This window comes from Equus caballus, chromosome 9, assembly GCF_041296265.1.
Source record: "Equus caballus isolate H_3958 breed thoroughbred chromosome 9, TB-T2T, whole genome shotgun sequence".
NCBI classification, from domain to species: Eukaryota; Metazoa; Chordata; class Mammalia; order Perissodactyla; family Equidae; genus Equus; species Equus caballus.
The window spans coordinates 89039642-89055824 of record NC_091692.1 but is presented as its reverse complement, the minus strand read 5'-3'; the positions used below and the strand labels follow the sequence as shown (position 1 = coordinate 89055824).

Here is a 16183-nt window from a genome sequence, read left to right as displayed (position 1 = left end):
TTACATCCTTCCTCTTTCCCTCCCTCCCATTCTCCCTCCCTTCTGCCCTTCCTTCCTCCTAATAAACACGTCATGGGTGCTCTGGCCGAGTGAGATGCCAGGGTTAGGTGTCAATCATTGACAAAACAGGTGGGCTCCCGGCCTTCATGGAACTCACAGTGCTGGGGAAGTCAGACCAACATAGAGATGGGGAAGAGACATGTTAGGAGAGACCCTTGAAAAAATTCCCTTCCTGGGGCCTGATACCAGCCAACAGCACCACGCACTGACTCTTCCTTCTCATGGGAAGACGGACTCTTGTCTTTGTTCCAAGTGGACCTCACAAGGATCTCTGTGCCCTGCCCAGAAGAGAGACGATATAATTGCACCATCAGAAGATAAAATACAGTGTTTCAAATTCCTTTGTTTAGAAATGATGCCTGTCTCCTTCTTCATGTTTCTGTTAAGAGTCTTGGTCTCCCAAATGGGGTGCACAAGACAATCAATTTGGAGTGCAGGAAGAAAATTCCGGAATATTTACTTATAAATATCATTGAAGTAGTCTTATCCTTTTAAAGTATGTTTTAATTTATAATGTATATATTAGTAGAGTCATCTGTGTACATAATTAGTGAGTAAATATGCATATATGCGGAATGCTTACTCAAAACTTTTCTACTGTCTGGGTGTGTAATCAAAAAGTTTGGAGATTATGACACCAGACAACAGGAAGAGAGGCCCCCTTGTCAGTGGGCTGAGGAAAAGAGAATTGAGCTAGGATGTCATCAGCCACCCACAGTGTCTGCTCTGCTGATAGAAATAAAAGTGACCAGAGAACTTCTTGCCTCTGGGACAGTTACAGGTCATTCTGACACAGTCATTCTTGGCTGCAGACAGATGCCACCACCTTTGCCATCCTTCCTCCCCACCAATGCCACTGGCATGAGCCAGTCTGGGGCACAGGTCATTTAGACAGTTGAAGAACCACTCCTTTGGGTAGAGGACAAGAGCGGGGTGTGACATGGCTTAGACCCGCCCTTTGCAGAAGATAATGGAAGCATGAGCCCTTGACCAGACTCTGTCTCAGTAAGATGAAAGGACTGAAACCCTGGGTAACCTCAACAGGAGACTCAGCCCTGATTCTGGCAGATCCTAAAATGGGGAAAGCCATTCTAGGTCAGTGGGACAGCAAGAGTCAATTCAGAGGCAAAACCCAGCAGAGCCTGCCCAGGCCACAGGAGACAGTGGAAGGGAACCGGGAAGGCGGGTTGGGACAGCGAGGACCAGGTGAGAGTCCATGCAAAGGCCAAGGACACTGGGGGGCCGTGGAAGGCTGGGGCAGAAAAAGACGAGACAGCGCAGATCCAAGGCGGGTCACTTCATCAACCTGTCCCAGGTGCATCTGAGAGGGGCAAGGAGATCACAGGAGGCAGGATGACCTGAGTGGCAGATCTTGAAGTCACCTCCAACTCCAGACAAGATGCAACTGAAGTCACCATCATGACAAAAATGAGAAGGCACAAAGCGAACATCCCAGCCAGCACTGCCAACGTCTAGCATTGGTGGGCCCCTCTCACGTCCAAAGTTGAGCTGAACATCACCCCCTGTCAAGCCTCGGGTCCACCACAACTGCCAGCCATTTCCTCTGGTTTCCTCATCACCGGAACCCCCACCGCAATGCCCTGTCATCGTGGGTCATTCCTGGCCCCTGTTCGACTCTCACTGAGCTCCTGGATGGCAGGGCATGTGTCACGGTCACCTTTGTCCCCCTACAGCTTAGCCTCATGGCTGACCTGAGGCTAATATTCACTTAATATAATATTAATTTAAATAAATGAATGCCTGAGTCAGATCTAGGAAACAAAAGACTTTGGCTGTGAGTGACCTGCGGACGTTATGAAGGAAAGCAGAGTTGCAAAGTTGCACAGACTGAAATTAGGCCACGCTCAGAGAACTTCCCAAATTCTGGGAAACCTCCGACCTCTTTGTCAACCCCCACAAGGCTGAGAAGAGGGACGGTCTCCAGGAGGTGGATGTTGGGGGGTTAGTTTGAGGAAGAACAGAAGAGAACAGCTCTCATGAACCAAAAGGGTTGTGCAACTCATCACATTAGAGAAGTACAGTGGGAACAAAGCTCGTACTTTTCTTTTTCCGGAGAACAGCGTCCGTGCCAGGAGGCCTCCCAAAGAAACACAGCGATTCTGATGACATACACATTTAGGTCCCACTCCAGCTGGAGAATTCAGTTCATCCAGATGGGCCACTTATCCCACTTTGGAGATGGTTCCAGAAATATGAACGACACCCATCGCTAGAGAAAAAATAGGGGCTGATCTCTCCCAGAAGATTTTTGTGATTTGCTTATTGTCTTCCCAGAGGTGAAAAGTCAAATTTCACGATGTGTGTGCTTTGGTTCACAAGGCAGATGCACAGCCTCCGTTCATTCATTCATTCAGTGGATAATTACGGACCAGCTCTTTCGGGTGGGCTCAGAGCTGGGCTCAATATTCCTGTGTTGGACACGCCCCTGCCTTCTAAAGCTTAGGCTCCACTGTGAAAGGAATGGGAGGCACTCGTATTCAGAGGACCCCCACTACGCGCCTTGCACTGGGCTGGGCAACCTGTACACATTCTTCTAGGGACCCTCATGACCTGAGAAGGAAGGAGGATCAGTAACACCATTTAGGCCCGCAGAGACTCAGAAACCTATGCCAGGTCACACAGCCCCCAAATATCCTCTTGTTCTTGACTCCAGTACATATGCGCCCTATTCCTGTGGGACACGTAAAACTCCAAGGGGTGTTGCGAGGAGGGAGCAATGACTTCTGGTTGAGGGGGGTCTGGGGATACACGTGGACAAAGTGAGCTCTGGGTGGGAGGACATCCTACACAGTATGGGAAGGACAGGGGCAAAGCAAATGGTGAAGAGGTGGGGGGCCTGTCTGAAGTGCAGACGGGCACAAAGAGTCCCTGTGGTGAATGGGGTGTGGGGGCCTTGAGGCGGGACCTTGTTATGAGGAAAGGTTAGAAAACAAGCTGTGATGAGCATTGAACGCCAGGAAAGGGAGGAAGTTGGTCCTGTGGGAGACAGGAGACTTGGGCAGGTCCTTGAGGAAGATGGTAGCAGGGCCTAAGCCTTATTTGGGGGACAGGGCTGGAATGGGGTGAGGGAGGCACTGGGACCTGGGAAGACCCCAAGGAGGCCAGCATAATGGTGATGGTGAGCTCACCTCCAGAGGCCATTGAGCAAGGCTGGGTGGTGTCACTCAGCAGCTGGGTGACCGAGAGCAAGGAAATTAACCCTAGGAGCTCAGGTTTCTCCAGGTGAAGTGTAGACATACAGAGTAATTGGGAAGAGTAAACAGGTACCGTAAGCAAGAACCAAGCTTCTTTCCTGACATTGCCCAAATCTTAGCTCCCTCTTCCCTACTTTCTGCTCCTTGAATGCTGCAAGCGTTTCCAGCCCCAAACCTCTGCACTGGCCATTCGCTTTACCAGGTCACTCTCCCTTCTGATCTTCACACTGGTATCTGGGCTCGTCTAAAACTCTCTTCCAAGGTAGGAGTTCCCCTTCCTGTCCCCATGCTCTCAGCCACCTTCGGTGCCATTACATGTCCATTTCTCTAACTCAGCACCAGAGCAGCACCCAACACATAGCAGAAGCTCGACAAACACGTGTGGAATAAACGGTTGGTGAATCAGCACTTATCCAGCCATAGAACGGGCATCAACTTGGTTCTCGGAGAACTTCTAGCTTGCACGGGATCTTGAAGGTCATACAGTTTAAGCCCTTTGGATGCAAAAAGCCCATCGATAGTTCTGTGGCACCGAGTAGAATGCCTTGCATTCAGTACATGCTCACTGAACTTCCCTGCTGAGGAGACAAACTTAATTCTCCCCATTCATAGGGAGTTTACTAGTTCTTGAGGTCCTCTTTTTCATCTTCTAAGCTTTCCACTATTTATGTAAAAAGAGCGGACAATACTTTTGAGTAGACCTGGGAATCTGTTAACACTGGACCGAGCTGTAAACCGTGGGGCTTAATCACCGCACACCTGCTGCTTGGCGCTTGGTCAACTTTACCTCCTAGAACCTGGAGAAACAGGCTTCACGTTGCTTGGGTAGGAGGCCTGCCAACCCCTGAACCTGGGAAGGTGACACGTGGCTCCTGACAACATTAAGTGTGTAGTTAGTAGTTTATATGGAGGAACATTTCATTTCAATAAGGTGTTGACCGCATCTTGTACTTAGCAATCTTGGACCCATGGGGCATCTTGCTAATCTGCCTGTGGCCATTAGCCTGGGCCCTAATAGCTAATGAATTCACAAAGCCATTGGGAAGTCAGAGCTTTCTGCACAGAGGGCCCTGGGTGTCTCCGTGAGCCCTGAAGCATGGCCTCCCCACATGTTGTCACCGGGCCAGGGCTGACTCCAGCCTTGTACTGGAGGTCCTGCTGGAGGCGTCCCTTGCCAAGAGTGGGCTCCGACCACCATACCATCCCTCTGCTCGGGCCACAGCTCAGGCTTCCATGCAGCACAGCTGTCAGTGTTAGGAACATTTTCTCAAACTTGCTCTGTTTTCTTGCGGCTACCCCAGGGGTGAAAGGGAAGTAGTGAAACCCCAAGGCCGGGGGAAGTCAGCTGCAGCCCCCTGGGCCACCGGGTACCCACTGTCAACCGGCAGAGTGGAGGCGTCAACCCTGACCCCCCGGGTGCCAAACTCCCAGCTTCTCCCTCTGCAGCAGCTTCTCCTGTTAGTGGACTGTGCCCTGCAGTGGAGAACCACTCTACGCCTGCCTTTCTGCTGTCCATCTCTACCATCAGACTCGGAGTTCTTGGGCCCACTGTGTCTTCCCCAACCCTCCACAGTCTGTGTGAAGCCAGTAGGCCCTTCTGCATGAGCCTCCCATGCCTTGGCGTGTCCCAAGGCTGGCTCCTTTCCTCCTGGGCGGTCTCAGCTAAAGGGACCTCCATTGACGGTGCATCCCCCTTACCACTGACCCCTGTGGGAAGCAGCACCTGCGGAACCCCCATCACACTGACCATGCCATTCCTCCACCATCCCGAGAGAAGTCCTTATCACACGGTTCCCCCAGAGCAGGTACGCCCAATGAGGGTAGGGTTTTGCTGGTATCCGTGCGTGGTGAATTCCACTGCCCGGAACAGGCTCAGTAAAGTTGTATTGACGAAATGATTGAATGAAGGGATGAATTGAGTCTAACTCATAGCAGATTCTCAATAAATGCTTTTTGAAAAGTTGCCACAAAGCTCCCGCCTTCTGACCATGGGTCCAAACCTCTTTTACTTCGCTGTGCGATTTGGGGGGAAAAACTCCACTTCTGTATGTTTCTGCCCATCTGGGCAAAGCGCCCACTCAGTCTTTGCAACATTTCCTCTGTCCCTTCCCAGGGTGCCCCGCGCGGAGCAGAGCGGGTCATTTCACAAGTTGTCTGAGGAAGCATCTCTCTAGTACAGAGTTCCTTCTAAATTTAGAAGCAGCTCTGGTGTTTTTAATTCATCTTCAATAACGACACTGAGCCAGGTTTCTAGATGACTGTGCCCTGGTGGCCGTGTGAGCCCCGCTGGGTCGGGGCTGCGCGTCACCAGCCCTCGACACTGGCCCTGGCTCAGCTTCAGGACTAGCTGTGCGAACCGGGGCAAGTCACTGGACGCTCTGCTCTGTCGTCTCTGTGAAGTGGGGGGCCAGCCAGGGCTCTCAGAGGGTGGCCCCAGCATGGTCATCTGCACCCCCACCTCTAGCACACAATGCCCAGGCCGTGGTGCCTGGAGTTGACATTCTAGCAGCTACTACCTTTGCCTCCAAGAAGCCCTCAGGCCCCAAATGCCTGGGTTTTCCTGTTTGAGACTCATAAACTATGCATAGGGAGCTATATATTATTATTTTTAAATATTTTAAACCCATCAACCAGTTGAAATAGTCCCGTGCACTTATGCCCTTCTCTTAGAATCCCCAAGTCTTAACATTTTGTCACGTTTGGTTTCTGTCTTCCTCATTTTCTCTCTTTCTCTTTATTTATATTTATATTTGATATATATTTTTTCTTTTAGTGAACCATTTGGAAGCTGTAGACATTGCGACACCTGACCTCCAAATACATCAGCATGTGGGTCCTAAGATATTCTCCCACAAAACCACAGTAGCGTCAGCATACTCCGGAAAACTCACATTGACACAATATTATCTAACATGCAGTGTATACCTGAATATAGCCCACCTCCGTCCCAGGAATGTTCTTTCTAGTCCTTTTCCCTAAATCCAGGACCCAGCCGGGCATTGCACATTGCATTCAGTGGCCATGTTTTCTTAGCCGACTTGCACCTAGCTCCTGGGGGGGAGCTGACTATTTTTCATAACCTTTCTAATGTCTTCTGGTTGTCGCCCAGCTGAGGGGCGGTGGGTCTGGCCCAGGAAGGCTGGTGAGCAGCTCCTTTCTACAAAGGCGCTTTCATGCCCACTATTTCAAGTCTCTGCTAATTAAAAACTGGCCTACAGCAGAGCCAGGGCCAGTAGCTGTGCTCTGGGGTCCATTCCGCAGTGACATGAGGAAGCAGTCATAAGTGGGAAACTGAGAAAAGAGAAGCTACAGCTCTGAGCCCCAGCCTCCATGGCCCCGGGGAGCTCAGGGGATGTGAGAGCAGCCTCTCAGCCTCCTCTGCCTTCTAATTAGACAAGACAGCCCTGGCCTCTGGAAGTCCCAGCATGACCCGGACATTTAGAACCAGGCTGCCCACATTCCCAAGTGTTTCGTAAAAAGCCGAATAACGTCAACCTTGCCCGTCCTTACAGAGAGACGCTTGCTTAGAGAGGTTACTGAAAACAGGAACCCACTCTTCTGCAAGTCCCGCGCCTTCCTCGTTTCTAGCAGAGGAAGTGCAAGGCCGTTTAGCAACTGCTGTTCTTCTTGATAGCACGGGCTTCTTCACACCCACAGGAGGCCTGGCGGCCCGCTCACTCTGCCAGAGCAGCAGCAGCTGATGGAGACGCGCTGACAGCGCTCCTGGCAACCCCTCCTGAGCTACTCCCTGGGGAGAGCATGCCCAGCTTCTGAAGGTACCCTGAGGGACATGGCGGGGGCTGGCTGGGCAGAGACTTCAGGACCCCTCAGCACACAGCGGGCAGGGGCTTGACTTTCCGGAGACAGAAGTGCTCCTTGAGAAGGGGCAGAGCAATGTCTCAAGTGAGGCCCCACAGCTCACCAGGTGCCTGCACATCGCGGCTGCCCAGTGAACGTCTGGTGCGTAATTATGTGGCAAGAAGGCCTGGGAGGGCTTGGGCCGGGCCCGCTCCTGCCAGCGGAGATTGTCCAGCTACACGACGGCCTGGCGCAGAGCAGGTGCCTCACTAAGGACAACTACTTCTTGCTACCAGACTTCCTAGCAGGGTGACCCTGGGCGAGTCATTTAAACCTCTCCAGGCCTTCATTTTCTCCTCCGTAAGGTGGGAATAATGGTACCCCATTCACAAGGGTATTGGGCAGATTAAACGAGCTAACACAAGCAGAGCACCCAGGCTAGCTTCAGACACATAGTAGGTGCTCAATAAATGCTATCAGCATGGAGTCAGGACACCTACAGGTGCCCCGAGCCCAGGGAGGCCGGCGCATCACAGTAGTGCTTCCAGGAGTTTGGGGGTGTGGATCTTCTCGGGGACGATGTCAACAACAATCGATAATAACCAAAGTGGGTGGCATGTGCAGGGGGCAGGGGTAAGATTAAAAGAGAGGCAGAGGGAGGTATATAAATTCTGGAAACATAAGATGTTAGCATAGGAGAGATTTTGGAGAACTAGACCTCGCTAAGGAATGTGGCCCAGTCCATGTTCTTTTAGGTGCCTGTGAATCCAGAGAGTGTGGCATCAGGGCATGACCTGGGCTTTGGCCTCGGCATGTCCTGAATTGGGGCTGTGTGTGCGGGTGTGACGGGATGGTGTCTGCCACGCCGAGCGGCAGGGGAGGGGTGTCACGTGAAAAACTATTTTCCTGCAATCCTGTAAGATTACGATTACTATTTGCTTTTGACAAATGAGAAAATGAGGCTCAGAGAGGTTAAGTGAACCGTCCAAGTCACACAGCTGGTGAGCAGTTCTAAGGGGTCCGAGGGCTGAGGTGGGGAGGGGAGAGCCTCAGTGAGAGCCAGTGTGCAAAGGATAACAGTGTGCATCTGGAGCAGTGCCCTTCATCTGAGGAGAAAGACACCCCAGGGTCTGCAGGTTGTCTTCTGTGGTTTGCTGTGAATGCTGAGCCGCAAATCTATAAACTGACCTGTGGTCCTTTTAGAACTGGGGAGGTAAGAGCCAGTCCTGATGGCCTAGTGGTTAAAGTTCGGCACTCTCCGATTCAGGGGCCCGGGTTCAGTTCCCCAGTCGCGGAACCACACCACCCATCTGTCAATAGTTATACTGTGGCAGCGGCTCACAGAGAAAAACTCGAAGGACTGACAACTAAAATATAAAACTACCTACTGGGGCTTTGGGGAGAAGAAAAAAAAGTGAGGAAGATTGGCAACAGATGTTAGCTCAGGGCAAATCTTTCCCAGCAAAAAAAAAAAAAAAAATTAAAACAAACAGTAAAGAAACTGGGGAGGTAGGCCCAAATCAAAGTTCTGGCAAATCTGTTGCAATTTTATTCTCCAGTTTGAAGAATGCTATTCAAGAGTGCTTAATATGCTCTAAAAAAATATAATAATAATAATATTTTTTAAAACCTATGGAATAGACAGTCTAAAATCTATTTAGACTCCTGCGTCTTAAACAGATGTAGAATTAGGGCACCACGGAAAGCTGCTGTTTTAATCCGCTACACCTGGGTCAACATTCTAGGTCAGCGACCCATGAACCTGTGACTCTGGGCAAGTCACTTGGCCTCTCTGACTGTTAGTTTCCTCCCCGTAAAAAGACCAGCTTTCTCATGTGTTTGTAAGAAGTTTAAGTAATATACAATGTGTAGGAGATGCTAAATACTAAATAGCAGGTATTAACATCATTCCTAACCCAGAGAACTGGAGTACATTGCATTCCTGGGGTGTTGCAAGACAGTAGATGCTAATAGGCAGTGTTAATATGACGGATAAAACTGCATAGCTGATGCACTGGACACTCCTCGATTTTTCTGGCTTATTTTTGCTTGTTCCTCCATCTCACGTAAATGAAACAGATATGGGTAGGTTTGCATTGTAGCAGACTGAAATCATTTTCCTAATACAGAAAACATTTCCCCACTCTGAGTTTCCAGAGCTGGCGACATATTTCTGAGGGGAGTGTGTCTTTCTTAAAGACTGAGAAGTTATTCATCCCAGTAAACCCCAATCAGCTCTCCGCATTTGTAGATGCTGCTGGTTTTTCATTTTTCATTTGACATTCAGCAAGAATTTATTTCCCCTAGCTCTGAGAGAGAGGCAAGAGCTTAAAATTCTCATTAAGGATTTCCAGCATGTCAGGCCAGACCATTTGGTTCTTGTCAGCAACCTGAGGGCCCTGTTGGTCCATCTATCCATCCATCCATCCATCCATCCATCCATCCATCCCTTCCATAGTAAATGCATTGGGTCCATACCATGTGACTGACTCCCTCCCTCTCTCACCTCCCCAAGAGCTCCAAAGGAAACAAGTACACTGGGTCCGGACCACTTCCTCCTATCTGAGAATCACGAGCTTATTTCATTACGGTAACTCCAGCTGCCAACAGAAACCGTGGGGCCTCAAAGGCTCAGTGGCTCACTTTTGTTGTCAAACAGCCTTGCAAAGTCATACTTCCCTCCTTGGCACGCCCCAGGCAGCTGGGACCAGGCCGGAGGACTTGGGGGAAAGCTGGGGAGACTCAAAGAGCTTCAGGAGGAAGTGAGAATTGTCCTCCGGATGCTCCTTAGGGGAACGACCACCTTGAGGAGGTGGGGCTGCTCCTGGAAGCACAGCATTCTCCACATGCACTGTGCCAGGCATCTTACAGACAGTAAGTGAGCACCGAGGACGTGCCAGTCACCTGCGAGGTAGTGATTTTCCATTGAGGAATATAACAGCCCTGGACCGTGTTCTCAGGAAGTCTACAGCCTCGGAGGGAGTGTGGGTAATGCACACATAGAGAAACAAATACTTAATGATGTACTGTGGTGTGCACCATGGAGAGACCACCCAGAGCCCAGGACACAGAGCAGAGGGGAACAGGCTTAGTCAGTGAAGTCTGTTAAATTCAATTCTCACGTTAACCCTGGGAGGTTGCCACACTCCTTCCCAATTTACAGATCTGCCATCTTCCTCCCCCTCCCTCCCCACCACGCCCTCCAAGTCACACAGACAATCAGCTTAAAACTTACATCCTCTGGACAGAAATTCCAAGCACCCAGAGTGTCAGGACCAGTTCTCGTGCTGCCCCCTTCCTGGGCGCATTGTTTCTTCAACTGTCATCTAGTCCTTTTTATTTCCTTCTGGAATGTCTACTGTGTTCCAGCCGTGAGTAAAAACAGATCTGATCTCTCTGTCTTCACCGCCCTTACTGTCGTTCATCAAACAGTCACACAAATGATTGTGGACATTATAATGCCCTTCAAGGGCAATGCAGGCGTCCCTGAGGAGGTGAGGACGGGATGGGAGCTGAACAGAGCGTAGCTCAGCGGTCCTCAGCCCTGGCATCTGTGCGTTTTGACAAGTGACTTACAGTGAGGGGCAAGGACCCCAGAGCAGGAGGCTCAGCATATGCAAATGCCATTATTAGGCAAAATATCCATTTCCATCTCACTCACAAGAGTGTGAGCCATGCTTATGATTCATGTGTGTGAATAAAAAGAACACTAAACCTTTCTGGTAAATGTGACGTCATGGAGAAATCACTAACCTTACAATCCCTGAGCCCAGATGTCCGGACAACCTTTAGCATCTCCATTTACCTCCTCCTTCTCAAGGACCCTGCACTTCCCAAGTATCCATGTTTGGAAGGAAAAGAAAAAGACTATTTCATATTCACTGTTTTCCCTTTCTGCATAATTGTGTATTTGCGTAATCTAGTAACACAATAATTGTCTTTATGACTCTTGTTTCATCGTCAGTGTTTATCATGTCAGCTAGCTTATAGGATACACATATATATATATACACACACACATATATACACCAGCCCTGTGTACTGGGGGCCTCTGTGCATGAAAAGCTGATCTAGAAAAGAAAGAGATTGGGGGATTTTTACTTTTTATTTCAGTGAGATGGTGAAGCCATGTCAGGAATGGCTTTATTGACACTTCTTCACACAGACCTCCTGCCACAGGGTCCAGGCCACAAAGGCACTTGCTGGTGGCACATTTACTGTCAGCAGGGGCGAGCCACACAGACCAGGAAATGCACTCAGCCTGTGTGACACCTGCCCTCTCTGATCCTTACTTGTGAAAACCCAGCAAGGCAGAGACGGCTATGTAAATTTTTAAAATGCAAACAAACAAAAAACAATGAAAAGAGGATTAGTGACTTAATAAGAAGTGAAACTGAAATTTGCCCCAGTACCAACCGGTCCCAAATCTGGCTTCTTCCTGTGACATCCAAAAATGACCATAAAATGTCTTATAGGGTGTGTCCATCCTAATGGGGTCTTAGGGCTAAGCTGAGCCTCCCTCTTAGCCTGAGAGTATATGAGATCCCCCTCTGGGCACTCAGGGGTGAAGGGGCCAGAACACAGGTTCATGGACACATGGGTCAGGCTCTCTTGTAGTGGACAGAGCGCTAGACATGGCATTACGACTCTTGTCCAGACTTACTGACTGCCCTTGAGCTGGTTGCTTGGCTTCTCAGAGCCTTTTCTGTGTAACAGGAGGGCACTAAATTGCTACTTTTGGATCGGCGCTTTATACTATCCTAGGATTGCAGTGTCCCGTCAGAGGAGTGGATGGGCAGGAGTGCCGAGCTCCCAACCCACAACCAGCAGCTTGCTTTTTTCTCTATTTCACATATTGAGCTTCTGGGGGATCTTTCTTTAAAAAGGTTTCAACCAGCAGGTTTGAAATATCCTGGATGCGAGGATTCCAAGGTCTCCTCCAAGTGGCCCTTTGAGCCTCTGACTCTGAGTCAGGCAGGAGGAGAGGGCGGGGTGGCGCATGCGCCTTTCTGTGCTGGCTGCCTGCTCTCCATCGGTCCTGCCTGCCCAGTGCCCAGGAGCCATGCCTGTGCCACAGCCGCCTTCACCATGCAGGGAAAGGAGAACAAGGTCCGGGGGGGGGGTGTCATCGGGGACTGGCCTACAGCTGCACCTGCCTGAGAGGAGAGCAGGGAACAATGTGGGTCACAGGGCAGGCACACCTGTTGAGCGAGGTCAGGATGTGGTGGGGTGCCCCCGGAAATCCTGTGAGATCCTTAGCAGGGAAATCAACCGATGCTAAGCCCCTGTCCCCAGCTCTTATCGTCCCTGGTGCAGACTGTCAGAGCACAGGCAGCACTGAGCAAGTTCCAAGTCAACAGGGCGGGTACGGGGTACCAGTCACAGCAGGGCAAGCTTGCACAGTGAGTTAGCTGGCCACCCAATACCCCCACGGAATCCAGCTTTGGTAAATTTTTAGCTATCTTACCAAACTTAACTCTGCTTTAGATATGACCTGTAATTTAATCCTCAAAACAACCATCTGGGGCTTGTATCTGTATCTCAAATTTATGGATTTGAAAATCAAGGCTCAGAGAAATGCCATGACTTGCCAAAGGACACACAGCTGGTAGGTGGGGAGCTGGAATCTGGACTCAGGCTTGCCTGCTTTGAAAATCCCCTTTTCAAGGCTCCCTTATTCTCCCCAAGTTCTGCTTCTGATTTTAAAAGCAATTCATGCACATGGGAGAAAATCTGGAGATTTTAGAAAGGTATAAAGAAGAAATCGATAAACTCACCTATAAAACCACTGCCCAGAGAGAGAGCCCTTGGAAACATCCTGGAAATAATTTCCCTGAATATTTTTCTACATATACGTGCATGCATGTGAAAGTTTTATAAAATTGGGACAGTATAGGCACAGTTAGCTTTGGGGGGTGGGGGGCGGTTTGCCCTACAGCATGAACAGTTCTGTGAAATAATGCTGTGAAAAGCTGGGAAGCGCTCCATATGATTCACTCCTGACCTTTGCACCAGGCCAGGCCACCTAAGAACGGCCACCGGAGCTGAGACCCGAGCAGGCCTTCACTGGCCTCTCTCTCCTGGCCCTTCTGCTCCTCCAGCCAGATCCCCAGACCTGGGCTTCCAAAGGTTGCCGCCTGACATCCAAGAGACCCCTCGGGACCTCCGTGTCTCTTGTACTGAAGTTTCGCCCAAAAGTTTATGGTCCCTGAAGTTTGCTCTGATGACTTTAAAAAAATCACTTTTCTGTCGCGTTCTTAGACTGAACCAGGAAAGCAGAACAGCTTTTTGTGGTGGTTGAGAGCACAGGTTATAAGGTGTGAAGCCCAGCTTTTCCTCTGACTAGTCATCTAACCTTAGACAAGTTACTTAATTTCTCTCTCCTCTAGAGTGGGGGAGTGGTGAGCAACCCAGGGTACGACGGCTATAAAACTCTTAGCCCAGGGCCTGGCATAGAGTAAGAGCTGATCAACCATGGAGGTCGGGGTTCTGGTCATTACTGCTGCTGTGGGTGTGTGGATATGGTGGACAATGAGGTTCCCCACTTGTGGCATCATGCTCCGCCATCTTAGAAGCAGGTCACATGAAGGGGCTTACAGCTGTCACACTTTGTGGAAGAAATTTCGAAGGCCAAAGGGGAGGTTGCATTCCTAAGTAGGTTTTCATGTTAATTCCCACGGTCACCAAGGTTTTCCGACTATTCCTGGTTTTGCTAGACAGTCCAGACCTCTTTCCCTTGGTGGGGGTTCCTCCAGGTCTCTCCGCCTTGGCATACTGTGAAGGGGTTCGGGCTACCTTCTGTTCCAATGGGGAGGCCTGGCTTTTGGAAGCACAAAGTGGATAAGGTGCACAAAATTGTCCCGGGATGCTGCCCCGGGAATGGGAGGGTCTGAGAAGCCTCAGCCCCTGGTTTATGAGACAACACAGAGCACGCAACGAAAGGATCCCTGATCTGGTCAGACAGAGACCTGCTGGAGAAGGCACATCCTGCATTCCTGATGGCAACTGCCTGTGGGCGTGTGACCTCTCCAAGCCCCGCGTCTCTTCAAATGGCGGCCAGACATTCACTGACCAGAGTTCCTTGGTCATCTTTTTCCTCCCCGTGGAGAGACAGCAGCATGGCCCTGGGGGGAAGGATGTGGGTTCTGAAGTCAAAAGAGGTGGGTGGGCACCCTGCATCCTTGCTCTGGGGGCATAGGCTGACCTCCACACCCTGAAGGTGAAGGACAAATATCTGCCTCTGGGGATGCTGGGAAGGTTAAATGCAATGGCGTCTGCATCCGCTAACTGCCCACCAGAAGGTGGGTGTAGAACCTACATGAACTGCCCTCCCTTGATCCTGAAGAACATAAAGGCAAGGTTTGGATCCTGTCTAGTGGGACTTCATAAGAAAGTGATGATGGATCTTTACTCTTATTCATAATTTTCAAAAAGCCATTGAGTCTTGATTGCTGGAATGAAAAGGGGTGAAGTGGTTCTCTTGGGAGAGCATCCTTTCCACTCATGTCATTTTTCAGAAGAGTAAACTGAGGCCCAAGGTCACGCAAAGAAGACAGCATTGGTCCAAAGACTGGGGGGTAAATCAGAGGCAAAAGCCAGTTGGGATCCTTTGCCATCACAAAGAAGAGGGAGAAAGAAATCAAGAATTTCCCGAGCTGACGTTAATGAACTCATTTCTCTTTTGCCCTCTCCTTATTGTTCCTAGAAGCAATTATGCCTCCCATCCCCTCTCTCCCACCTCCAGCCACCGCATAAAACTGTCACAGATTAAATCAAATTGTTCAGTCCGTTCATCAGGGAGACTCAGCTCTCATTCTCTGGGGGCATTTTCACTCTTCTCAAATAAAAGCCTCTTTCAGATAAGTTAACTCCTTCTTGGAGACTAGAGGAAGCCAGCGAGCAGACCGCTCAGGTCTATTGAGACCTGATGGGTTTCTGAACCGCGCGGGGCATGGCGGGCCTGTAGCCCAGCCCCAGCGTCCGCTCTCAGCGCACACGCGGACCTGCCGGACAGGAACAGGGAGAGGGAGAGTGCCAGAGCAGAAGAACCCAGGCTTCTAGGATCTGCTCCACCTTTCTCATCTTGAGACCCTGGGTATGTTTCTTTTCTTGGATGGACCTCAGTTTTCCCATCTAAAAAATGCAAGTTTCAAGTCTTTTTATTTTCCCCTGTACCGGATTCCATGAATCCCCCCAAAATAGCACACAAATGCTTGAGAAGAATTATAAAGTTGGTTGGGAAGAGAGGTGAAGTTGGAATTCACCTTGATAGATAACCAAGGCTTTTCCCAGCAAATTTTCTAGAATTGTGGTGTGAGGGAAGGATGAGATGGATGTGACGGCCAGTGGGAGGCTGCTGCTTGGAAAGGGCTGAGGGAGAAGATGGAGGGGAGGGTGGCTCAGGTGGGCTGGAGGGAAGGGGCACCTGGGGTGTCTGGAGGGGCGGGCGTTGACACCCCAAGTGGGCGCTCTGGCGTGGGGTTAAAGGCACAACCTCTTGTGTGTAATTGAACCTTGATTCCAAGCGTCAGGCTGCAGGGAACAGAATGGCATTGTTAGGGGTATCGAGTGACGGTGCAGTGCCCAGCGGTGTGGGGACACTTAAGAGACCGAGGGGGCGAGGCCAGCACACAGGTTTCAGAGTTCTCTCCGCAGGGGAGGGCTGCCAGGGCCTCTCCTTGGGCTTTCTCCAGAAGCCCAAAGGCCTTGGCGATGACAGACGGGGAGGCTGAGGGACTGGGGTGAGTGGTGGACTTGCCCTTGCAGGAAGGCACTGGAAGCAGGCAGAGCAGAGGCGGTGGGAGGCGTCAGCGGGACGTCTGTGCAGACCACACTGGGGGCCAGCTCCTCAGATTCGGAGGCCCTTGCTGTGCTCCTGCCCTGTGGGTGTCTAAGGTGGGGCCTGAAGTGGGTGGGACCACTCGGGCCTGCCTTTCTCGAGGTGCTGGCTCGCGGCTATGGCACCTGCTGAACTGCGGGGAATGAGGCCTCCACCCCCTCCAGCAGGCTTGGTTTTCAAGCACTTTTTTGGAGTCTGTTTTCTTGAGAGCCTAGGCCAGGCTAGGGGACAGACAACTCGTCTCCACCCCCTGGAACCACAGTGATGCTGT

General features: G+C 50.6%; 2 protein-coding genes across 4 annotated transcripts in view; one reads left to right on the top strand and one right to left on the bottom strand.

Annotated features, from left to right (window-relative positions):
* Positions 1-16183, bottom strand: part of TG (thyroglobulin) — a 243041-nt gene that overhangs the window by 54240 nt on the left and 172618 nt on the right. The window lies entirely within an intron of this gene.
* The window catches only part of SLA (Src like adaptor), a 64163-nt gene that overhangs the window by 23267 nt on the left and 24713 nt on the right, over positions 1-16183 (top strand). The window contains exon 1 of one of the 3 annotated variants that reach the window (XM_005613291.4): positions 6207-7051. The exons of 1 other annotated variant lie outside the window; for it this stretch is intronic. The gene's annotated coding sequence lies outside the window, so the exon portion shown is untranslated. Of the gene's footprint in view, positions 1-6206; positions 7052-16183 lie in introns of those variants that run through there. One more of the 3 variants, XM_070221849.1, reaches the window with a different exon arrangement.